This window comes from Protopterus annectens, chromosome 7.part0, assembly GCF_019279795.1.
Source record: "Protopterus annectens isolate FY-2018-M chromosome 7.part0, PAN1.0, whole genome shotgun sequence".
Classification (NCBI taxonomy): domain Eukaryota; kingdom Metazoa; phylum Chordata; order Ceratodontiformes; family Protopteridae; genus Protopterus; species Protopterus annectens.
Window position 1 is genome coordinate 1,530,550,521 of NC_056739.1, and position 25,987 is coordinate 1,530,576,507.

General features: G+C 38.9%; 1 protein-coding gene across 2 annotated transcripts in view; it reads right to left on the minus strand.

Annotated features, from left to right (window-relative positions):
• MKRN2OS (MKRN2 opposite strand) overlaps positions 1-25,987 on the minus strand; it is a 275,687-nt gene that overhangs the window by 190,518 nt on the left and 59,182 nt on the right. The window lies entirely within an intron of this gene.

A 25,987-nucleotide genomic window follows, 5' to 3' on the forward strand; every position in this document is an offset into this window, starting at 1 on the left:
GGACATGGGGTGAGGGGCATCTTTTGGTCACCTGAAAGTTCAGGGTCTTCGGCCTCCCCATCAGAAATCAGACCATATCAACATTAAAGTGATGTGGGCTCTGATTCTGGCTGTTCAGGCTTTTCACCCCATGTTCTCTCCAGACCCCTCGAAGGTGTGCACAGACAACACTACAGTGATATGGTATGTCAACAAATAGGTAGGCAGAAAATCTTACCTCCTCTGCAGGATAGTGTTTCAGGCTTGGGAAGTGGTTCTCAATTCTTCAGGCAGTACACATTCCTTCAGGGCACAATCTTGCGGCAGACTCTCTGAGCAGGTCCAAAACAAAGGCTCATGAATGGATGCTTCACATTGTCCATCGGTGGGGTATTCATCAGACAGATCTTTTTACCTCCTCTCTGAACAAGTAGCAGCATCTCTTCTGTTCCAGAGTGCCAAGTCATCTGGCTTGTAAAACAGGAGCCCTATCCTTTCCATGGAAGAGGAGGTTTCTTTATGCTTTCCCTCCTCTTCCTGTACTTCCAAGAGTCCTGCAGAAGATTCATCTGGACATACTAAAAATCTTGATAGTGACTCCCTTTTGGCCAAGACAGCACTGGATCCCTCTCTTAATGCATCTCGCCAGGAGCAATCATCACAAGTTACCTCACCAGTTGGATCTCCTCACACAGGGAGTCTCTCATCCATCTCCATTTGTCTATCTGCAACTGACATTGTGGGTGATAGGATTTTGATCTCTGCTAGGCATCTCTTCTCTGAGGATGTGCTCATGGGTTTACAGGAGGCAAAGAAACCATCAACTAGAAAATCTCATATGTCCACATGGAAAAGATTTTCAGTCTGGTGCCATTCTCGTAACCAGGACCCTTTTTCAGTGGGGTCCCTCTGGTCCTCTGAGTTGCGCCAGTCTGATTTGACCTGTACTTCTGAAAAGGCCCATTTGTCAGCCATTTCTGCTTGTCTGCCCTTGAGTCCTACTTTGATGCCAAACAATTTCATAAAGGAATCCCGCATATTAGGCCTCCATGAAAACCTATTCCTTCTCCTTGGGACCTTAATTTTGTTGTGGAAAAATTGAATCAGGCTCGTTTTTAGTATGCAAATTCTGCTTCTTTGCAACATTGTACCTGGAAGATTGTTTTTTTTTTTTTGCTGGCTCTAACTTCTTCTCATAGGGTTTCTGAACCCCACGACCTTATGGCCATTACTCCTTTTTTGTTTTTTCACAGGGACATGGTGTCCCTTTATAGTAATCCTTCATTTATTCCCAAAGTGGTAAGTGAGATGTCCTTAAATCAGGTGGTACAACTCCCTTCCTTTTTCCCTTTTCATCAGTCTGCTCCTGAGAGGGTCCTGCATACCTTGGATTTGTACAGACAGCAAAGGTACTATTTGGATAAAACTAGGACTGTTCATAAGTCTGATCAGCTTTTTGCTTCCTTTCATCCCCGGTCTTTGGGTCTGGCTGTTTCTAAGCAAACAATCTCCTCCTGGATATCCAAGGCCACTTATTTTTGTTATTCTTTTCATGGCAAGTCTCTGTCTGCTTCTGTTACAGCTCATTCTACTAGGGCTGTTGCCTCTTCTAGTGCCTTCTTCAAAGGGTTGGAAACCAGTTCCATCCCTGAAATTGCTAGTTGGTCTTCAGTGCATACCTTTACCAAGCATAAGTTGGATATGGTTTCTAGGGCCAGAGCTGGTTTTGCTGAAACCATTTTATGTGGGTTTATTGAGGTCTCTTCTCAGCTCTCCACCTCCCATTCTGCTCTTGAGCTTTTTTACTCTTCCTCCTTTCAGGAATACCGCAAAAGTGATATAGAAGGACATAGTACAGTTGTGTAAAATCTTATCATAACAGTAGATGTCTTTATTTATTTATTTTATTTTACATTTGTTGACCGGGCTAGTCTAACTGGATATATGTCCATTTTCAGTAGAGGCTCGGGGAGAAAAGCTCCAAGCATGAACACTAACAAAGTTAACAATATATAACAAAGACATGTATAATAACAGTAAAGAGGTACAATTGGTTAAAGAAAAAATATAGTAGTAAAAATATTGACTATAGACATTATGTTAAAAGATTAAACTAAATAAAAAATAAGAAGTACATTAAACACAAGTTGGGTATGAGCAAACAGAGTCAGGTCCTAATAATTATCCTATTACTATGAGAAAAAAAGAAAAAAGAGAAATAAGTAGATTTGGAGGTGTAGGTTAGGGGAGAGGGGAAGGAGTATGAGAAGGAGGGGGTAAAAGTTTCAGTCTGGGTTAGCACAAGGACAAAGCCACTGAGTTTTAAGATGTTCTTTAATATGTTTTTTGACCAGAGAAGTAGAAGCTAGAGTAGAAAGTTCAGGAGGGAGCTGATTCCAGTTTTTACCTATAGTGTTTGAGAAAAGTGAGTCACCAGCTTTGTTGTTAGATTTAACTGAGGAGACCAGGAGTTTATTAGCAGAACATAGAGTAGCTAGATTTTTATATGGTGAAATCAGATTAGTGAGGATAGGGGTGTTATTGGGGTGGTATAGGATCTTTTGAGTGATAAGTAACTGTTGAAAGAGTATATGGTTCTGCATTTCTAGCCATCCTAGTTGTTTGAGGTTAAGGCAGTGGTGAGTTTGAAATGGAGAGCTTGTGATAAATCTAGCTATGCTATTATAACAGGTAGAAAGTTTTGAGATATTATTTTTAGATAGGTTTGTATATATAGCAGAGGCATAGAAAAGGGTAGAAATGAGGTGGGTCTGGGCAATAGTTTTCCTGGCTGTGGGGATAAGGAAGGGTTTAATTCTATAGAGGGTTCCAAGTTTTTTGTTAACAGTCTTTATGGTGGAGTTAATATGGTCATCATAGTTAAGACGGTTATCAATTGTAACACCTAGTAGGCGGGTGGTAGTATCAGGAGTTATGTTTGTGGTATTGTTAGAGGTAATAGAGAAGAATGGAGTGGGTGATTTATGAGATGGAGTAAAAAGCAGTAGTTTTGTTTTTTTGGGATGAAGCAGGAGGCAATGTTGCATAAACCAGTTTTCTACATTTTGGAAAACAGTTTGGGTTAGGGACTGGAGGGAGGCTATGTTCTTAGCAGTACAGATTAAGGTTGAGTCATCTGCATATTGGATGCAGGTGGCTTGAGGTATGTTCATATGGAGGTCGTTGATAAATATGGAGAAAAGAAGGGGACCTAAGATAGAGCCTTGTGGGACTCCAATATTTACTGGAAGTAATGAAGACAGTTTGTTATCCCAAAGTACTGCTTGCTGTCTGTTTAGAAGATAACACCTAAACCATTGTAATGCTAGTGGATCAAGAGAATGATACTTTAGTTTATGTAGAAGTAAGTTATGGTTAACCATATCAAAGGCTTTTGACAGGTCTATAAATAGCGCAGAGGAAAAGGAGTTAATGTTACGATTTTTATTTATAGAGTCAGTGAAGGCTAGAAGGGCAGTTGTTGTGCTGTGGAATGGTCTAAAGCCATGCTGGCAGTTGGCTAGTAGATTATTTTGTAGTAAGTGGTTGAGTAGTTGTTTGTTAATACATTTTTCCATTATCTTAGCTAATGGGGAGAGTAAGGCAATAGGTCTATAGTTAGAAAGCTCTATAGAAGATCCACCCTTATGTAGAGGGATGATGTGGGATACTTTCCATATGGTAGGGATTTTACCTTCAGAGATAGTTCTGTTAATAAGGATAGATATGGGGTAGTCTATAGCTTTTGCAGCAATTTGTAGGTATTCAGATGGGAGACGGTCGGCAGAAGGGGTGCAAGGTTTCAGTTTTTTAAGTAGCTTGTAGATAAGAAATGTAGGAACAGGGTGTATATGAAAGGTAGGAGATGAAGTATTGGAGGTATTAGGTGGGAAGGCAGTAGTTGGAGGTAGAGAATTGGCTAGGGATTGAATGGCTTCTGTAAAGTAGTTATTAAAGGCATCAGGGATCAGGTTGGAATTATTATGGTTGAAACCTAATGGGGCAGGAGTAGTAGAGTGTCCTGGCTGAAGAAGTTTGTTTATCCCTGACCAAAATGTTTGTGGAGTTTGTTGAGTGGATTGTTGGAGGTGAAGGTAGAAGTCTTTTTTGTCTCTAAGAGTGTCCTTCTTGGTGGCATTTCTTAATTGTTTAAAGAGGAGGTGATCAGATGGGCATTTGGTAGACCTCCATTTAACCCATATTTTGTTTCTAAGGAGCATTTTTTTGCTTAGTCTGTTTAGTAAGCCATGGGGCAGATTTGGTTCTTATTCTAGTGGAGTGGTAAGGTGCGTGGTAGTCTAGTATTTGAAGAAAGTTAGTGTTGAAGTAGGTCACAGCCTCATCAAGTTCAAGATGGGTCAGTGGTGACCAGTCACATGCTTGCAATTCGTTAAGGAAACTATCTGGGTTAAAGAATTTTTTTGAGCGGGAAGTTTTGAGATTATGAGTAGTTGGGATATGAAGTTTTTGTCTGATTATGTAAGTGAGCATATGGTCACGGATATTGTCGGGAAGGGTTCCTGGAGTATAATTGCTAGGGTGGTTATTAATAAGGATCCAGTCAAGAGTAGATTCTTTCCTGTTAGGTTTGTGGATTCTAGTAGGAGTGGTTATTAGTTGAGTGAATCCACAGAGATTTAAGTGGTTAGTAGGGTTCAGGGAATTGCAGGTAAGTCAGTCTATGTTGAAGTCACCCAGTACAATGGTCTCCTGTGGTAGTTGGGTAGAGAGGTAATTAAGTAAGTTTTCGAGAGTAGTAGTATTTTTACCAGGGGGAAGATACATACTAATTAAGTAGACAGATTTGGAGTTGTTTATTTGGAGTTTGGTAGACAACATTTCAGATTTGGCATCTAATGATGGTAGTTCATTAAAGAGGGAAACCTGGAGATTAGATTTATAGAGAATGGCTATGCCTCCACCTTTTTTGGTTTTGCGGTCACATCTAAGGATATTATAACCTGGAGGGGTAATTTCCTGGTCTAGGGTAGCAGGTTTTGGCCAGGTTTCTGTAAGACATAGAATATCAAATGAGTGTAAATCCAGGAGTGCGTGCAGGTGGGAAATGTTATTGTTGATACTTCTAATATTAAGGTGGGCTATCAGAAGGGAATTAGGTGCTTTAGCTAGTATAGAATGTTTAGGTAAAGTTACATTATCAAGACTATTGTTATTGTCATTGTTGGGGCCAGGGTTTGGATGAATATCCCCGTGTAAGTAGAGGAGATGTTGGAGATAATGTGGGAATTGAAAGATTTTGTGGGAATTGTTAAGAATTTTTTTGATAGAGAAGTATGTCACATGAGTTGTTCTGTGATATTTTGGTAGTATATAATTTGAGGTAGAGGTGATGTTACTGTGGTTATGGGAGTAGATGAAAGAAGATGATAAAGTTTGTTGGAAATGTTGGTTTTGTTCAAGTAGAGTAAGATTTTCAAAGAAGGTGACAGAATAAGGTATGGTCAGTGAGGCTATAGTGGTAGTTAAGAGTAACATGTGTGTGAAATTAGTTGTGAGAGTTGGGGCCATAGTGGTGAGTAGATATCAGGTGAGTTTAGCTTGTGTGAGTTGGTGAGGTTCAAAAATAGATGAGGTTGTTTTAGGAGAATGAGGGGGGTTTATCATATACAAGAAAGAAATTAATGGAGGTTGAAAGGGAGGTGGAATGGGAGGTAGTTAGTGTGGAGGATGGTAATGATAGGTAAGCTAGGAGTAGTTCATGTGAGTGGTAATGTGAACTAATTAGATAAGAAAGAGATAGGGGAGTGGCTTAGTGATGTGGAGCTGTGTGATTGGTTGAGAAAAAAGGGGAGTGATTAAGTGAGGTATAAGGCTAGGACTACTGGGGGTGGGTGAGAATTGGGGGTAGGGTAGGGGAGCGGAGTGAGCCCGCAGGGCGAACAAAGCGGGGCAGACCCAGGTAAGGTGAAAGCAGTGAGAAGAAACAATCAGTAAGGTGGAAGGTAAGAACAGGAGGCAGTAAGTCAAAAGGCAGAAGTTGTGAGTCTAAGGGAAAGTAGAATAGAGGGGAAACCTGGGAGACTAAGGGTTAACCTAGGAGTAGTAGAGGTGGAGAGGAGGGTTAGGTAAAGGGTTTATAAGGTCTATGGAAGGAGATAGGTTCAAGGTATAAAGGACTATGGAAGAAGATGGTAAAGGAGATGAGTGCAACAAGCATGAAAGGTTTAATGTAGGAGGTAGGAAGAGAAATAAAGTGGGATTAGAGGTGGGTATAGACTGCTATCTAGTGGCCAAAGCCTGTAAGTGCCTTGTAAAGAGATTGCAGCAGTTGGATAAAAATTAAAAGAAAAGTAATGGAGAAGGGAGAGGTTAGAGGGGTACTACAATACAGGTTGGGGGCTGCAGTATCATAGAGACAGATAGTGGAGAGCAACAGTAGTAAAAAACAGGGGTGGTATGGCTGCTGGCAGATATGGCAGTTTAACTAGTACACCTAGGAGGTATAGTGGTCTACTATATACATAAAGTACTTAAAAGAAAAACAAAAATTAATTTAATTTGTAACATACAATATTAGTTGCTGTGGCTTTTAGTCCAAGGGCGTTTAGATTACCCAGGTAAGGAAATACCCAGGCAGGTTTAGGTAGGTGGATTTAGCTGGTCTTTGGAGTCCAATAGAGCACAACCAGAAGTGGAAAAGGTGAGTATAAAAGCTTTGAGCAGAATATTAGTTGCTGTGGCTTTTAGTCCAAGGGCGTTTAGATTACCCAGGTAAGGAAATACCCAGGCAGGTTTAGGTAGGTGGATTTAGCTGGTCTTTGGAGTCCAATAGGGCACAACCAGAAGTGGAAAAGGTGAGTATAAAAGCTTTGAGCAGAATATTAGTTGCTGTGGCTTTTAGTCCAAGGGCGTTTAGATTACCCAAGTAAGGAAATACCCAGGCAGGTTTAGGTAGGTGGATTTAGCTGGTCTTTGGAGTCCAATAGGGCACAACCAGAAGTGGAAAAGGTGAGTATAAAAGCTTTGAGCAGAATATTAGTTGCTGTGACTTTTAGTCCAAGGGCGTTTAGATTACCCTGTTGCAGTATTCACTCCCTCCCTCCAACCCCCTCTTCTTTATTCTGTGTTTTTTTCCTTCTGGATGTGAATGTACTCCTTTGTCCTATGATGACTGTTCTCTTCTGGGGGCAATTCAGTTATGGTAGTTGAGTCTGTACAATGTAAGATGCATGAAGCCGGACAAGGGAGGCGGCATGGTACTAATGACTAAAATTGACTATATTGCCTCAATGATGAGTCTCTTGGGGGATCAGAATACGTATGTTAGAGTATCCACCAATGAGGTGAATAGGGCATATCAGAAAATAGATTTGTTTTTGTTGGACTCTTTATTTCAAGGTGTCATTACTGAAACAGAGTTCAATTTTTTAACAGTTAAACATCCTGTTATGCCTTGCTTCTTTGGTATTCCGAAGGTGCACAAAGGTGTTGACAATTTATGTTTTAGACCTATTGTATCTGCGAGGGGTTCAAAAACTGAACCCTTAGCTGCCTTTGTGGATGTTTTATCCAAACCAGTTCTCACTGAGGTTTCCCATATACTGAGGGACTCTTGGCATTGCCTTGAGAGACTTAGGGAAGTTCAAAGAAGTTCTGACTCCTATAGTTTTCTTACAGTTGATGTTGTGAATCTATTTTCTGTTATTCCCCACTTAGAGGGGTTAGAGATGTTCTATGATAGTTTAAATTCTAGCAGTAAAAGTAACAAGGATAAGTTGAATTTTTTGTACGATTTAATGGAGATTGTTCTCAAAAATAACTTTATGAAATTTGAGGGTGAGGTGTTTCATCAAACCTCTGGTGTAGCGATGGGGGCAAAATGTGCCCCTGTTTTTTCCAACCTTGTCTTGTTGGCATGGGAGAAGCAATTTGTGTTTTCCTCAAGATTTAATTCTAAGATTGTTCTTTACAATAGATTTTTGGACGATCTATTAATCTTGTGGGATGGTAATGAAATTGAGGCTATAGAATTTGTCAACTATTTAAATGGTACGACTGTTTTTTTGAGGTTTACATATCAGTGGAATAGAGATAGTATTAATTTTTTGGACATTAGAATATCTAAGAACAGTGAGGGATTGGTAAGTACTATTTTTAGAAAGGATAATTATTCCAATTCACTTTTACATTTCACTAGCTGTCACCCCTTCCATCAGAGAAAGGGGGTTGCAAAAGGTCAGATGGTGAGGATTTCAAGATTAGTGAGTGACGATGACATTTTTAGGCAGGAGATTTATAGCTTAATAGGTATGCTGCTTGACCGAGGGTATCCTTTGAAACTCCTGTTGAGAGTTAAAAGGGAGGTTTATCAAAAAAGACGGACTACATATATTCCGATTTTGAAAAAATCTGTAGATGAAGAAGTCATGCTCACCGAGATAGAAAGTGGACATGAAAATGGAGTTGAAGATAATAAGCTTGGTCCGGCCTTTGTTTTGAAGTATAATGAAAAGGCCAGTGAAATGTGTATGGTGGTTAGACATGCATGGGATCATTGTTTGAGTCGTGAAATTAAGGGGTTAGTTGGCAAAGTGCCAATTATTGTCTTTAGTAAGGGAGACAATCTAAAGACTTTGTTGGAGAGGGAAAATAGGTCTAAAAATTCATGGATGGGTAAGTGTGGAACATGTAGAAGCTGTAGATTTATTGCAGAGGGTACTTATGTCTGTGTGGCAGGATTTTCACGTACTTTGGCCTGTCCTGGAATATGTAGTTGTAACAGTAAGAACGTGGTTTATGTTGCTTCCTGCAGCACCTGTGATGCATTCTATGTGGGAATGACCACTCGCAGATTAAGAGACAGGGTTATGGAGCATGTGAGAGCCATTAAAAATAAAGATGTCCACAATGCCCTATTTCTACATAGCCTCAAATGTATGCAGTTTAAAAAGTTTGTTTTTTTCATCATTGACCGAGTTTATATGGACCAAGGTGGTGATGTTAGTAATAGGGTTGCTGTGCTTGAGGCTGAGTGGCAGTTAAGATTGAATGCTATGACTAAACCTGGTTTGAATGATTATATTTCACTTAAACCTGTGTTAAAACAAAAATCATATGAGATTTAGTTTAGTTAGAATATGTAACTATTTTAATCAATTATTTTGTTGTTTATAAATGTATAAATATAAATGGAGAGTATGTTATTGTAGTAACATTTTATATATTTTTTATTTTTCATATATATTTAGTATTTTAGAGTGTTTTGTAGAAGTGTGGACTCATTGGCAAGGGCGTATTTAATATTTAATTAATTTAATCAATTTATTTAATTTAATTAACCTATTAACTAATTAGTATTGTATTATATATTGTGAGATTTAGTTGTATAATTTACTCTGATGAAGCCATATGTCTATGGTGAAAGCGCTTAGCTCTATTAAAGGATATTTACCTACGAACATTTGTCCGTGAGCAGTGGTCCGAAATTTTGTGTGCCTTTTCTTGATTCATTGGACCCTGGGTGGGTGCATTTATTCAACTTACATCCCTTTTACGACTCCTCTTCTGTGCAAGGAGCACAAATGTAATGTACAGTGTAAACAAGATCCTTTTCAAGCTTTTTCATACTGGGTGAGCGACAGACTGCCTGGGGCGGGACACCCCTTCTTTCAGGAATACTGCAACAGTGAAGAGAAGGACATCTAGTGTTACAATAAGATTTTACACAACTGTGCTTTCCCTGAACAGAGGGCCTTATCAGTCATTTGCTCCCTGAAAGATGACAATCAAGCAACAAGAACTGGGACAATATACCTAATATGGTGAACTACACCTTCTTATAGGTTTATAGGCTCATAGGTGTTTACTAGGCTAATGACCACAAGGGCCTTTTTAAGCCTAGGCATCCATCCCAAATCTCTGACAAGTTCTGGAACCCTTGATAAGTGTAAGCAGGGTCTTCGGAGATGAAACATTTACAAGCTAGGGCCTGGGAGATGAACCAATTACAGGTTTCCTGTGTCCATTACAGACATAGGTGCCAAACCAGGGATGAATTTCCTGTTCCCCATCCAATTGTCCAAGTTGCACTTGAACTGAGTTAGGGAGGAACTCTACTTTACATGAATGGGGAGACTGTTCCAGAGAGGGGGTAATCTCTGGATACATACCTGTCTCTCAGGCAGGTCGTATTTATATCACAAGCAAGGTTTAAGTCTTCAGAATGGGTAATTCTGGTGCTGTTTGTTTTGCACATATGCCGGAGGTCCATCAAAGTGGGCTCTGACAATGCCTTGTATGTCAGGCATAGATCTCCCCTCAAAAGCCTGTAGGAGACAGAATACAGGGACAGAGCCTTGAGGTAGTCTGCATATGACATTTTACTTAAGCCCTGTATTCTTTTATTGATGAAGCTCTGTGGATGTTCTAATTGTTGGATATGCCTAGTTAAGTACATACCAAAGGAGGCATTGTACTCAATGATATGTCTGATGAATACCCTGTTTGACTCACAAGAGACACAGCTGTGGTCTCTTTCCAAGTTTTAATATGCAATTCAAAGCAGGTCTGATGAATGTGGAATACAGTGGAACAGTGACTTCCTTGGCTTTAGATGCCATACCTTTGTTTATAACTTATGCAACATAGAATGATTTCCTCATTATTGTAGACATGTGATGGTCAAAGGCTAGATTTCTATCTGTGTGTGTCCCTAAGTCCCTGACTACTGGGTCAGCTCTAAGGGATGTGTTGTCAATATGATAGCTACCAGGGGTGAATGACTTCCTGAAGGACACTATTATGCATTTCTTGGCATTTAGTTTTAGTCCATGACTCTGACACCATTTGTCTGTCTGTGTCAGCCCCTGCTGGAGAATATTTGTATCAGTGTGGGATTCAGTAACAGCTCCTAATGTACAATCATCTGCAAATGTAGTCAGCCAGTGACCACTGACATTGGCCCTGAGTTCAGAGAAGTAAATGCCAAAAAGAAGCGGTCCAAGGACTGATCCCTGAGGGGCTCCACTAGTGACTTGGCTCTTTTAAGAGGCAGACTCCCCAATTCTAACTTCCTGGGTCCTGTATGTATGCCAGTTGGCTATCCACCAGTTGTCATATGAGTTTGTATCGAACCTCCTGAGTTTGTCAACAATGCCCGAGTGGGGTATTATGTCAAACACCTTGGCCAGGTCAAGGTAGACAGTGTGAACCATTTTGTCCTCACCCATTGCTTTGGTGACCTACTCAAAGAAGTCCACCAGGTTGAGTAGGCATGATCTGCCCTTGACAAAACTAAACTGGGTTGGGTTCAGTGTCTGGAGGTTTACTATATCACTACTGATCATTTCCATAATAATTTGACTCCTAGCTTTGAGCAGTAATACCTTTATATTTTCTTGGTTTTGATGTGCTATGTCAGACGTACTTTCAGTTTGGCATTGTCTAAAAAAGGCCCTATGGGGGAAGACAATATTTTAGCTAATATTCGAAAGCCTAGAGAGGAGAGGTGCAGATCATCCCTGGCAAAGCAGTGCGGCCTGTTGACCATCTCCTTTCAAGCTGACAAATATTGCACCACCTTAGAATGACACCAGAAACTAAGCCAATTATTAAAGTCAATCATCTTTTGTTTGTATTGTGGTATCATCCTTGGAGAAAGTAAAATGCTGTTCAATGCTAGGCTCTTAATCCTAACCTCTACAACAGCTCCTCTGAATTCCTCAAAGGGTCATGCCCTGACAAATATACATGCAACGACACATGATTACCCAGCTTTATGTGGTACACTCCTGACAGTGTGTGCTCATCAGGCTCAAACCCCATACCATTGGTACAACACCCAGTGGTCTCTATGGGTGTTACCCATAAGGAGTCCCCCCCCCAGCACTCATGCAACTAGTCAAACAATGGTCATCGGGACCATAGCTAAGGCTTTATTCCTGTAAGCCATGGGGCCAGAGAGAAAACTGCATGTTATCTACAACTTTTCAAATGTCGCATCCTCATATCATCCTTACTAACAAAAATAACAGCAGGTTTTATGCAACTTTCCATGCATCCATATTAATAAATTCTTGTAAGATTTTCCTTGCTGTATCCCTCTTAAGGTATATGTTCAGTGTTCAGTGAAAAGGTGGAAAGAACCCTCCCTTGAAATAATCTGTATTTATTCCTAATCTTCTGTTCTCAGACCATGGAGTAATCCTGTCCAATCCATTTTATTACAGTACAAAATATTTAGTGTTTGTGATTATTTTCTTCATCTTTTAATGGTTTTTTCTCCCTGCACCCCCACTCCACTTGATGTCCATCTTACTCTGCCACTGTAATGATGACCATTCACCTCCCATCACCAGGAGAAAACCACTTTGAGGAATTGCCGTCATTTAGGCAGTCATAAGGGATTTTAATATTCTTCCTAGTCCCTAACCCCACTTCTGGCAGTTAACATACATGCTCACAGACATGCAGGTCTGTTACACCTTCCTCCTCTGTACACACAGGCTTCTGCACATGCAAGATGAAGGTTACCAAGCAAATGTGGCTTGGCAGAGCCAAACACTCATCCATGGCCCATATGCCGCATGTTGTATCATCACTCGCTCTCTCTCAAGTACTGCTCAGACTGCAGTGGACAGCCTGTCTCCCCTAGAATGAACGAACCAGCACCAGCTGTTCACTCGCAACCTCACTCACCAGCTCCTCCAATACATGGGCCATACTGATTATAGTCAAAGGATTTATCTCTCCTAGATATGGAACCAGCCTATTATCTTCATCATCTTTATATCACATGTATATTTTATAAACACTACATCTCAAGTGTTCATCAACTCTACAGTACAAAGGGAAAACAGAAAAGCACTTGGTAACTCATGATATTCACAGATTCTCAGTGTTCTTTAAATATATCACGTGCTGCTCTCAAACTAGCTTTTTTATTAACTGAATCAATTATTTACCTACAGATCATTTAACATACTGAGTGTGGTTCATCCAAACCTGTAGTTTTAACAGTATTATCAAGAAAGAAGGGTGCTGCAGTGGCATCAGATCTGTCTTCCTTATAGCCATGCTGAAAGATATCAATATAGCCACTATTAACTAGACGGTTCATTTTCATTACCTGCTTTACCCTCCTTAGGTTAACAGGGAAGCTGGAGCCCATCCCATCAAACAATGGGTGTAAGGCATAGAACCAGTTCTGGAAGGATTACCAATGTATCACAGATTAATTATATTTTTCTTTAACAAATTCAGCTCACATCTCTCCATTACTATAGCTATTACAGATTAATTATATTTTCCTTTAACAAATTCAGCTCACATCTCTCCATTACTACAGCTGTTACACTAAGCTGGCTTAGACGTCTGTAATCTTTAACAGTACTAGTTTTAACATTCCCATTTTGTGTGCACCATTAATGCAGGTTTCCAGTCCCTTGGAACACTAACTGGATTTCACTTACCTGTTTACATTTTTCACATCCTCAGTTATAATGCCATACCATTCCTGAGTTTCTTAATTTATGTCTCTAGCACATCCTGATGAATGCAAGGGCTCCTTGAAATGTTGAGTATGTTTTTTGCCTGTACTACTGTAATTACCTCTGTCAGAGACAACAATGGAACAGTAATCTGTATAACCTCTAATTAACTGTTCACTGCCTCCTATACTAATATACTCCAAACTAAAACTCAAAATATTACTTGTTCTTGTGTCCTTTAAATGCTTTTATGTAATTAATAAAGGTCTCATTATTTTTAACGTGTCTCTAAAATATTATTCTCTGTCCTTTCTTTCATGTAAGACCTCACAGGTCCATAGGTTAGTACTAAGCTAACTACCTTTGTAGGCCATTTTAAGCATAGCCAAATTTCCAGTTTGGTGCTTGGAATTACTTATCATATTTATTGTTTAGATTAATCTTACCCCTTCATGGACTATATTTATATTACCTCTAGTGATAATAACTGGGGTCAGGCCATAGAAATATTGAAAGGCCCCAAGTGTGGGTTAAAAACATTCAGGACATGCCTCTGTCCATTAGTAGTGTGTGTGTGTGTGTGTGTGTGTGTGTGTGTGTGTGTGTGTGTGGGGGGGGGGTTCTGGGATAAATTAACTATTTCCCATACACATATATAAATTGTATTTGAATTTGGACAGTGATAAGCTTTGTCTTATGTGAATGGTGAGTCTGTTCCATTGCAGTATCCTCTGCGAGATTTACTCATCCTTCCATACCATTCTATTGATGTTGCTGAAAAGGTTTAGATCCCAAGACCAAGTATTTCTGATGCAATTTGACTTACTGATATGTAGTAAGTATATCGGTAATGGATCAAAAGATTCCTTGTATGCCACAAGAAAGTTACATCTTAGCAGTCTGAAAGTGACTGAGTAAAGCAATAGGGCTTTGAGGTGGTGCCATGTAGGGCAAATAGCTTAAGCCTGGTATCCTTTTTGTAAGTTATGTCTGTGGGCTTACCAGCTATTGCGTGTTTCTGGGCAGATACCTGCGAAAGGGGGCATTATACTAAATGACTATGCTTATTAGAGCTGAGTAATGGGGGACAACAACATCCCTGGACCTAGAAGCAATGAGCTGTGCAATATAGGAGTTCCATAACACAGTGGACAAATGGGTTTACGACAGGCCACTGCCCACATAATTAAGCGTGCAAGTTGTTTGTTTAATTTAATGATGAGAGCACTATCATTTTGGGTATTACTTTTCTTACTTTTGGACAAAATTATCTTTCTTTTATTGTACGGCTTGTTGATATTATAGTTCCACCAGGGAATTTACTTCTGGGGTTTGCCCTAAGCTTATTTATGCAGGGAACAGCTGGTATAGTTTGGTAGTGTACGATTCCTCATATACAGCAACGTTTTCTGGGTTTGGTGGGATTTGAAGTTTGCCAATGAATCAATTAGGAGTAAATAAAGCATCTCAGAAAAGTTTCAAAATGAGCTATGGGCAAAGGGGAATCTCTGGTTTTAGTTTTATTTTGAAGGAGACGGCTTTATGGTCAGACCTAACAAGGGATGATGATACACTAGGGATGGTGCAAGATGCCCCCATATTGGTAAGGACAAGGTCTAAGATGTTGATACACCTAGTAGGTACTCTGATGAATTGTTCCAAGGTGTTTGTACTGACAAAGTCCAGGAATGTCTGTGCTTGTGCACTTGTGGAGGTTTCCCTGTCTACAGCTGAGTAAATAAATTGCTTATGAAAATGGTACTGGGTTTAATACTAAGAGACTCCAGTTCTTGTAATAGGTGTTGTGGATTTCATGGGTGATAAAGGGAACTCAGTAGCTAGCTAATATATGGTGACGGACCCTTCTGATGGTTATATGGACATGAAGAAGCTCTAGTGCATCATGCTGCTTTACCAGCCTTGATGTCAGTCTCTCATGAATGAAGATTGAAATATCCGGTACTACAAGAACATCTGTGTCCTTCAGGGTGAGAAGGGCTTGCAGTGAGAGAAGTTGCTTATTTAGACTCCTAGTGTTGATCAGTAACATCTTCACATTTTCCTTTGCTTGTTTTGACATGTTGGTAGTTTTATCTGGTTGGCATTGCCTAAAAAAGGTGTTATGGAAGTGGAAAAAGTTTGCCAATATCCAAAAACATTTCTAGAAATAGGTGCAGGCCATCTCTGGCAAAGCAGTGTGGTCTGCTGCACATATTCTACCAGGCTGACATATACTGGACCCCCCAGAATGACAGCAAAACCTAAATATTAAATTCAATAATTTTTTGCTCATAGAGCGGTATTATTCTTGGAGAAGGCAGAATGCTGCTCAAAACTAGGCTCATACCTGCCTGAGACAAATAGGCTGAAAGCACCACCATGTCTGTCTTCAGATAGCCCAAGGGGGTACGTTGTAAGTCACCGACACCCACATGTACTATGACAGAGTCATACCTGTATCTGTTGTTCAAAAACAGGAGTGTATGTGTGTATGAGCTGTCAGATCCTGGTACAAGCAACTGACCCTCTTTCCTTACTCGGCCTGGTAAGAGGTGCACCTTCTTGACTTTTTTTATATGCCTACATCATGTTAAATTTCTACATTAATGCCATTTTTTAAATTTTCATTCTTGCTTATCAGGGGATTTTTAAATTCATACTCATATGTCTGCCTTTCTTCCTTATGTTACCATATCTTTCATGATGTTCAAGGGTTCACACTTTTTACTCATTTTAAACCATTCAGTTCATTTCCATTTCAGCTAAACTAATTCCAGTCCTTTTCAAAGGAATGAGGACGTGAAGAAATATATTCTAATATTGATTTTTAATGCCTTTAGTGATTCCAGTATTGTCCTTTATATCATACATTAATACTCTTTGTTTATGATCACTGCTGCCTACAGGTGTAGGCATTTTGTATTCAGAACAAATATGGCAGTTCACCATATGCAATTTTAAGGCTATAAACTGTTAATTTCACCCTGCAGTCTTGGTTTGAATCCTTCAGCCTCTATCTGTCTACTGTATTACTCTGAAATAGTCACTTAACCAATGAGTCTCCCCCTGTTTGACCTCCCTGTGGGTTTATCTAATTAATACCTTTTAAAACATCTTCTTTCTAAAACAAACTAAAGGAAGCTCTTTCTCACTGCAAAATGTCTCTTAAAAAGTAAGTAATTTCTGTTCAGTGGCTGTTATTCTTGCTTGTATACACTGGTTTATTACACTAACAGTCCATGGTCCACACTCGCTCTTGATTTCCCATTCCCACAAAATGTGTAATAAAAATATGCTAGCAGTTAGAGTGCACTCCCTCCCCATTCCACAGTACCACAAGTCTCCCCAAAATGTCCAAAACTAAAGCACAATTTAAAAATAAAGTTATTAAGCCCAGAACTGTTTACAGGACCCACAACTATGTCCAACCACTGCAAGCTGCATTCAGTACTCCAGCTGGACAAACCAACCCCAATGATTAATACAACTTACTCTCACTATCACAACTACTAACTGAAGTTTGAAGATAACATGAACACAAATACAAGTGTATCTTACAGAGGTTGGGTCTTACAGATTAAACTACATAACAGCAATAATTTATTTCTAGACAAAGAATAAGCCATCAGAGACGCTCTACCAGCTTCTGAATAGTGACTCAGCACATGGTACAAAGAAACACGCAAATGCAGCAAGATAAAGACAGTCATCAGACATTCTTAAGAGATGCCAGCACCAACCTGCTTACCAGTCCACATGACATCACAAAGGCAGATGGAAGGAATATTTCTAGCAGCTTCTGAATGAAGAAAACCCCACAGAAGCTATACTGTCCCAGACAGAGACACAGTCTATGATGAAATAGGAATAAGAGCCCAATCTAGAAGAAGTAAGAACAGCACAAAGGAAAATTAAGTTAGGAAAGCAGCAGACTCAGATAAGATCACAGCAGATATGTTCCAGATGCTGGGTTTGTTAGGGGGAGAAATGGCTCCAGAGGGTATTCTTAGTGGTATGGAGAGAAAGGCACAGCCCAGTTAACTGGAGAATAAGCATTCTAGTGCCAATGTACAAGAACAAAGAGAACATTCACAAATGTGGGCAGTCTACAGGTATCGAACTCTTGTCACACTGCATGGAACTGCTGAAGATGGTGACTGATACACAAATAAGTAAAGTTGTAGAAAGTAAGATGAGAGATGAGCAGTTCAGACTCAGATCAGGGTGAAGCACAACTGACCCAATATTTGCACTCAGGCAGATAGCTGAGAAGCAGCTATAGATGAGGAAAGAGTCCAACTGGGTATTCCTAGATTTGGAGAAAGTGTATGACAAGGTCCCAAAACAGCTGATTTAGACAGTCTTGTGATGGTTCAAAGTCCAGGAAACACTGGTAGAATTAGTACAGGCTATGTATGAGAACTCAATAATGCAAGTACAAACAGTTTTCAGACTTACAGAGGGATTTTCCGTGGGAGTGAGTGTGCATCAGGGTATATCTCTGAGCCACTGCAGTTCATGCCAGTGATGGACTACATTACTAAACAGATCAGAAGGGAGAAATCAACAAAGCTGTCCTATGCAAATAATGTGGCATTACAAGCAGACTCTGAACAACAACTTTAGCAAATGACAGGGGAATAGAATGCAAATCTGAGGTCAAACAGGGTAAAACTGAGTACAGGTAAGAGACAGTTTACATAAAGAAATAAAACATTTAATGTATAAAGTAAGTAAATGGAAAATAATAATATGATTTGTTTCCTATTCCATTAATGTATGTATACCTGTGTCTTATATGATATTTTAATAAAGATGTTTAAACAAAGTTGAAATGGCAGCAAATGGGGGAAAATCAGAAGAAGCTGAAAATTTGAAAACAGGTTAACAGCTCCAGCTATTTAAGTCCAGCGTTTGAGCAGTTTGCGCATTGCGCAGTGCCATGCACTGCAGTGCAATTGTGCACCATAGCCAGACAGATAATTTCAACAATTTTTCCCTTATATACAGCTGTAGTACATTAGTGTAGCCCTCATCTTTAGTACATCTGTGGTCTAAGAAGTATTCATAGTGAGCTGTGACCTATTAAACCACCAGCCAAAGACCCCGTCAGAAATACCCATCTACAGCGCACCTCCTAGATCAGTCCTGAAAGCATCCCCTTTGTGATAACAGTTTTTCAAACCTAGCATTATGGAAAGTTGGACCCTTGTTTCTCCTGCCAGTCTTCTTGACTTGGGTCTTCTGAGGCAGTGTAGCAACTGCCTCATGTACACTGACAATCCTTTACTTAAAACTCACTAAAATACAGAGTGCGAGAGATGTATCTACATCAAGAATCTTGAATCCTTGTTCTCTCGCACTCTAAACTGTAACACTGAAGAGGTTGTCAACTCATCCACCACTACTCAGGCACAAAGTACCACTACTCATACATAGTATGCACTGAACCATATAAATCAACATATGCGGAGGTTCTCTCAAAAAACTTTCCAAAACACTAGAGATCTCCAAAACAAAAGACTGCTACATCTAACACAGTTCCCACACAGTATACTGACATAATTTGGGGATTCAGTAATTGCACCAAGTTTGCAGTTGTCTGCAAACTTGGTCAGCCACAACCCCTTAGTGTTGGCCTAAACGTCTGAGAAGTATATACATCAAACAGTAGGTGGCCCAGCACTGACCCTTGTGGCACTCTGCTGGTTTACACTGTCCAAAAGGAGCCTGGACGAGTGGATGGGGCACCATAAATTCTTACCAGGGATAGTGCCCACAACCCTCCTGGACATGGGCAGTCATTACTATATACAGTCCTAGGTATTGACTACAGTACCTATGGTATTACATTGAGATGAAACAGCTAAGATTGAAATGACCTACGGGTCAATAGCCTAGTAACCTCCTATGATCCAGTGTCTGGGAAAGGTAGTTGAAAAGGTAAGTCAGAAAGTGAAGGTCAAAGTTAGGATCAGAGGGGCTGTAGTCAACTGGCACAGAATGTCAGGAGTAGTATTTGACAGACGAATGCCAAAGAAGCTGAAAAATAAGGTGTACAAAACAGTGGTCTGACCAGTACTAGTAAATGGTACTGAAACTTGGATAGTGAAGCAGAGAAGTTGAAGAAGATAAAGGTGATTGAGATGAAGTACACAGTGGTAGGAGGAACGCTATGGGGGCAGATGAAGAAATAAGAACATAGCAGAAGCTCACGTAACTCCAATTGCAGAAAAGAGCAAAGAAACAGGTTACTATGGTTCAGGTATGTACAAAAAAGCAGAAAACAATCTGGTGAAGGAGATTTGGGAGGGACTGGAAGAAAGCAAGAGGAAATGAGGGCATCCAACAAAAGAGATGGAAGGATTGTGTGAGAAAGACCTGCGACAGTCAGGTATGACCATCGAAGAAGGTAGGAGAGTGGTACTGAATCAAGACAGATGGTGGCAGTTGATACCACACTTCAACTCAATGTAGAAAAATGGGAAAAGGGGGGGGTTGATGTTGATGATTACTATATATGCATATGTATGGCCATTAATAGTTATGGTCAGGACCACAGTATTACCTAAACTTTCATCTGCAATACCATCATGCATCAAGTACTGTGAGAGGCTACGAAGACAAGTGCACAACCATCATTTCACTTCTGCACATTTTTTTGAGACTACTTATACAGAGGTGGAGAGAAAAAATACTACACTGTACATCCTGCATGCTGTAGCAACTGTTAAATATCATATACAAGAAAGGACAAAGACCCAATAATGTGGTAACAGGGGACCACATGACTAACTCTATGTGCACTAAAACAACAGGAAATTCTCTGCATTTGTGGCATGTTATTTACAGATGGCAATACTGTAGCACTGATCACCCCTTCAGTTCTGTTTTCAGAGGATATGTAAAACAGACTACTTTAAAACAAATGTAACTGAAGCATTTATGACTACCTTTGCAACACTGTACACTCTTAACAACTCAAAGGGTCTGCTGGAGTTAAAAACAATTTTTTTTAAATTACATGCGTCACTTAACACCTACTGTGAATATCTATATATTTAACTTATGAATGTGAGAACTTGTTGTAAACGAGCCCTGACTTGACTATGCAATCCTTTTTAATTATAAATGGTTACTACCACTATTAGAAATGCTGACCTCATGGAACCATTCACCTGAAATACTGCTCCTGGGCAGTACCTGCCAGCTGCTGCTCTATATACACAACACATCTTTTATTTTCAAGTGTTAAGCATAATTTCAGCATGTAGTGAACAGACCATTTACTTCAAAGAAATGAGTAACACAAAGCTAAATATTGTTTTACATTCATTATGGAAAGTTGATATATCACTCACAACTTTAATTTAACAACTGTAGTCACTTTACACATGAGCTAAACATATTTACATTGTCATTAAAAAGTCAAACACCATACAGTGCAGTTAAGTAAAGCTGCTAAACTACTATTTGACAATGAAGATTTATTTATTTAGCATTTGTTACATGGGTAAAAAGTAAGGACCTTTTTAGCCATGAACCATGCCATACTGGCAAACACAACAGGCAACAACAAAAATACACGTTACATTAAAATTATTGGAGCTACAACAGTATGAATAAGGTAATTTCCATCAACTTGCATGTAAATATTTAAATATAACAAATGTAAAGGCATTAGCGATATAAAAAGTAAATTGAAATGAGACAATATCAGTCTTAAAACAGATAAAATGCATCAAAACCATAAACAATAGAAAATAAAAGTGTGGCAGACATTCAAGTGTATTCCTGAGTCTGAGTTTGTTGAGCATGTGATATTTAGTAGTCAGCTAAACCTATCAAGAATACTGTCATCATACTGCCTAGGGAATCTAACAAAAACTTTAGTATTTCTCTTTCACTTACATTAACAGTGTCATCCATCAATCAACATCTTATCTTAATGTAAAGAGCCTAGCAGCTTGTAAAAAATCTGTTACAGGTAACTACTACAAATCAGATGTACTATATGGACCTGCCTTTTATCAGTTTGTATACAACCCATTCTATCAACCCTGAATTTTATTGTAACTCATGAATACAAATATTACTTACTCTGTATTATTGTGCAGAAAAAAATACATCTCTCCTAAAAATGAAACTGTTAATTCCAAGTTTGTGGATTGGAGCCGTTCCCCCGGGCCTCCAATGAAAATGGATTATACCCAGTCAGCCTTTCCTGCTCAATAAAGATAATAAATAAATAATAATATCAAAAGTCAGTCAAAAGCAACAGAAAACAAAGAAGGTAATTTGAGATGACACTCTAATCAACGGTCAGAAATGACCAGTACTCTAACCTGGTAAACAAATTCAAATAAATAAATAAATATGTGACAGATCCCAGTAAGGTAATTCATAAAAAGTGAAAAAAGGAGGAGTTTAAGTACAAAAGTCTGAGATAATCTTTTGTTTGTTGTACCCGACGCAGGAATTATTTGGATCAAGTAATGTGAACGGTTGGTTGGAAAGGTAGCTGTTGAAACAATGAATGATATGGTCATTGGTATCTAGCTAATGCTTTTCTTTGGTTAAGACATATTACACCAGTTGTTTGCCTTTTTCCATGCTGCAGTAAGAATAGCTGTGACAGTGTTGCAGATGGGGCAAAAAAGTGTTACCTTTGAGAATGTCATATTTTGTAATGCATTCTAGTATTTGCTTACAGACAATCTTTTCATGAATTCTAAGATTTTAGTTGTGAGTGTTAGATTCAACAGATACATTAAAGTTTTACAGTGTACAGTACTGTCTAACGACTACATTGCTATGGATGTAGTGGAAGACTGGATTATAACCACAGTATACATTTTCCAGGTAACTTTGTACTTTTTACTTAAGAATAGCTCTGCAAAATGAGGAATACTGAAGGCCCTTATGAAGTGATAAGGCGAGTATTATGGTAGACAAATTGCTAAACAATGTGTTGGGGGACAATGTGGAATTCCTGATGTTCTCTCTTAGTTCAGTAATTTAGTTCATGCAGGAAGGTTTGTCCTAAATAAATAACTGGTTACAAAATCATGGACTGAAACGAAATGCCAACAAATACATTATTGTATATTTTGTGAAGTCATCTATCCAGGTGAACTACCACACTGACAATATGTAACTAAAAGCTGACCCAGTTGTTTTGGATTTGGGACTTATGTGGACAATGACCTACCTTTTGACCAACATATGCTCACAGTTGTAAGAAAGTAATTTTATATTACGCAGCTTATAAACAAAGAGATTGTGTCAAGATCTAGGGATGTCATTGCCCCCCCTTTACTCAGCCGTCATTAGGCCAGTCATTGAATATAATGCCCCTTTTGCATGTATTTGTCTAGATATGTGCAACACCTGGAATGCCCACAGAGATACCTTACTAAAAGGATAAAGGGCCTAAACAACATGTCCTACATAGACTAACTCAAAGCTCTGTCACTATACTAGGTATCCTACAGACTGCTAAGAGACAAGCTGTGTCTGGCACACAGGACATCCTCCAATGAATTTACTGAACATCAGCAATTCAAATGGCATCATAAATACTTTGTCTATTGATCTAAATATCTTCTGCAATGTCAACAGAAAGGTTTGGAGGGACAGGTATATCTCGTAGAAGACACTACTGCTGTGGAACAGACTTTCCAGCCACATAAAACAAAGTTGATTGCTGTCCATATTCAAGCACAACATAGATCTGTGGAAGAGAAACACGAAATTGACCTAAGGACTGCGCCTTGTACTACTAATGGACAGAAGCAGCTCCTAAGTGCTTTATCCCATGCATGGGTCCACTCAAATTATCTATGGTATGATCCCAGTTATTCTTATTAGGGGTGATATATAATTATCAACCATGGAATGGGTAAGGCCCATCTCTAACTACATGGCATAGGTTATTTCAAGCAGAAAAAGGGAAATTGGCTATTCTTAAAATGCTCCACAATGGCAGCCAGTCTAGTACTTATCTATAAACTTATGAACCTAATAGTGAGTCCAAAAACTACACCATGCTTAAAGAAGCTGGACTTCCAAGATGGCTTCACAATAATCAACAGTATAACTTCAGCTCTCCCCAGACTGAAAACAGAAACTGAGAAAAAGGAGTGCCATTGAAAATGTTTTCAGTAAAATTCAGTTACTGGCTAGTAAATACACTGCCTGGTTGCCAGCAAAGAAAAAAATTGGAAAACGTGAAAGAAAATCAACCACAAAAGCTGAAGATAAAACACTGGCTGGGAAGGATTCTGCAGCTGTTCAGCAAAAAGCAGTACAAGCTTCAGCTTTGGTTCAAGAGATGGCTTCCAGTAATTTGGAGGAAAAAAATAAATCAAATGTATTCACAGGTGATTAAATAAATGAAACACTGAAGGAATTATTAATTTAGACAACAAAGGGCTGGAAAAATAGAAGAAGCTTTAATTAGCCATTCAGATGAACTGATAAAATTGCAAAATCTGAGGTTGACATAAAGAAAAAGATGGCTGAATATGAGGTTTCTCAAGAAGAAATGTTTAAAAAAATAGTAGAGTTAGAGTGCTCCAGTTTCCTTCCACATTCCAAAGACATGTGGTAGGAGAATTGGACATTCTCAAATTGGCTATAGGTATGAATGTGTACATATGTGTTCCTTCTGTGAAACTTGGGCGCCGGGCTGGCAACTTGACACTGTGAAACCTCCACTGCAAATCACTCTGCGGACCGATGATCCGCTGTGGCGACTTCTAATGGAAAAAGAAAAAGACAAAGCACACAGAGAAAAACTATTTTCTGCTGTACCAGAGAAACTGAAATGAACAGACTTTGACGAGGGAGATGATTTTTCTGAGCTAAGATATAGAATTGGAAATGCCTAGACATGGTAAGGCCTTGCTGTGTCTAATTCTGTTAGCTGCCAAAAAAGCATTTACTAGAAAAATGAAATCAAAATCTAAGCCAACTATATCAGAAGTAGTGAATATAGTTACAGAGATAAAACAACTGGAATTGAGATCTTTAGAAAAGGATAGGAGCAAACTACATAGGAAAAAATGGGAATTGTGGGAACAATACATACAGGGGAGGAATGAGGTTTAAAAGAAGGCAGGACTTAAATTAGCTATGTAATGTTTGACTGAAAATGATTGGGTGGATTTTAAGTGATGTATAATGTTTGCAACTGGGAGTGTGTCAGTATGGCTTATGATGTAAAAAGCTTGCAACTAGGATTATTTATCGGTGTGGTTTGTTTTCATTTATTTAAAAGTATGATTGCTTATGTCATACGTGATGATTTAATAAAGATGTTTCTTGTTAAAAAAGGGCAAAAATGTAATAATTTATGTAATGTTGCTTAGGTTACATGATATATAGCAATATATGTGAAGTATAATGTTTGGTAATGTTAATTTGTTAATACAGTTTGATTAATTTTGTATACATGTAAATTTGCCTATGTCACAAGTGATAATTCAGTAAAGGTGTTTAAAAAAACCTGGCCATGAGAAAGCAGTTAAGACCTATATTAGTAAAGATGCAATCATACTAGCAGAAAGACTTGATCCTGACAAAACCATGGCAGAAGGGCAAACTATTAAAAAATGGAGGAGAGGAGTGTTTGTGGAAAATGATTATTCACTGTACACCAGACAGAAGAGAAGCAAATCCATCTTAGCAATCAGAGAATGCCAAGAGGCAAGTTGTATCCAGCTGTCTTCAAACTGTTTTTTTTTTTTCCTGGAGGATCAAAGTAATTTTTGAAGCAAAACAGGCTAAGGAGGAAATAAAAAAAAAGTTTATCCAACAAAACGTGAGTCAGCAAGTAGAATGGGACTCTGCTTCTCATTTTCTGATGGTAAGGTTCATAAAGAGACTTTGCCACTGAAACCATTTACAATGTTCCAAAGGAAATGCTTAAGAGACAGAGAAAAACACAGGAGTTGACTGGAAGAATCAGCGGTACGTTGGACTTGAACCAGAGTCTGGTGTTGGGAGAGGGGGATGAACAATAAGAAAACCAGCAACTCTGAAATTAGTGAATAAATGGAAGAATATAAAGCATCTTATCACATTTGTGAAATATGTTTTTTGCAAGAAAAAGTGGCTGAAAAACACTATCCTTAAAGAAGCTGTGCAAAGATGACTAGCAATCATATCCGGTTACTTTTGAATACTATTCTACACAAGAGAACTGGAACAAATGAACAGGCAAAAATCCTCTCTTCACACTTGACTGCAAATGCTTTAACAGTACATATGGAAATGAGTGCACAGTTTACCTGGACTATGATAAACTGAAAAAAATGTCTCGAGCATATGCTACTCCTGAAATGCAAGTTGCTAAATGTCACAGTTGGACTTTTAGTGGAAGTAAGACAGTAAAAGCTGAAATACATGACACTGAGCACAGTCATGTATCTCAACTGTCCAGATTTTCACAGAAAGTCCAGATTTTTGTCTAATACTTTTGGTATGTTCCTCATAAAATGTGTGGTTTTCTGACAAATCAGTGAGGACTGAATTTACTAAATAATGACATACATTTG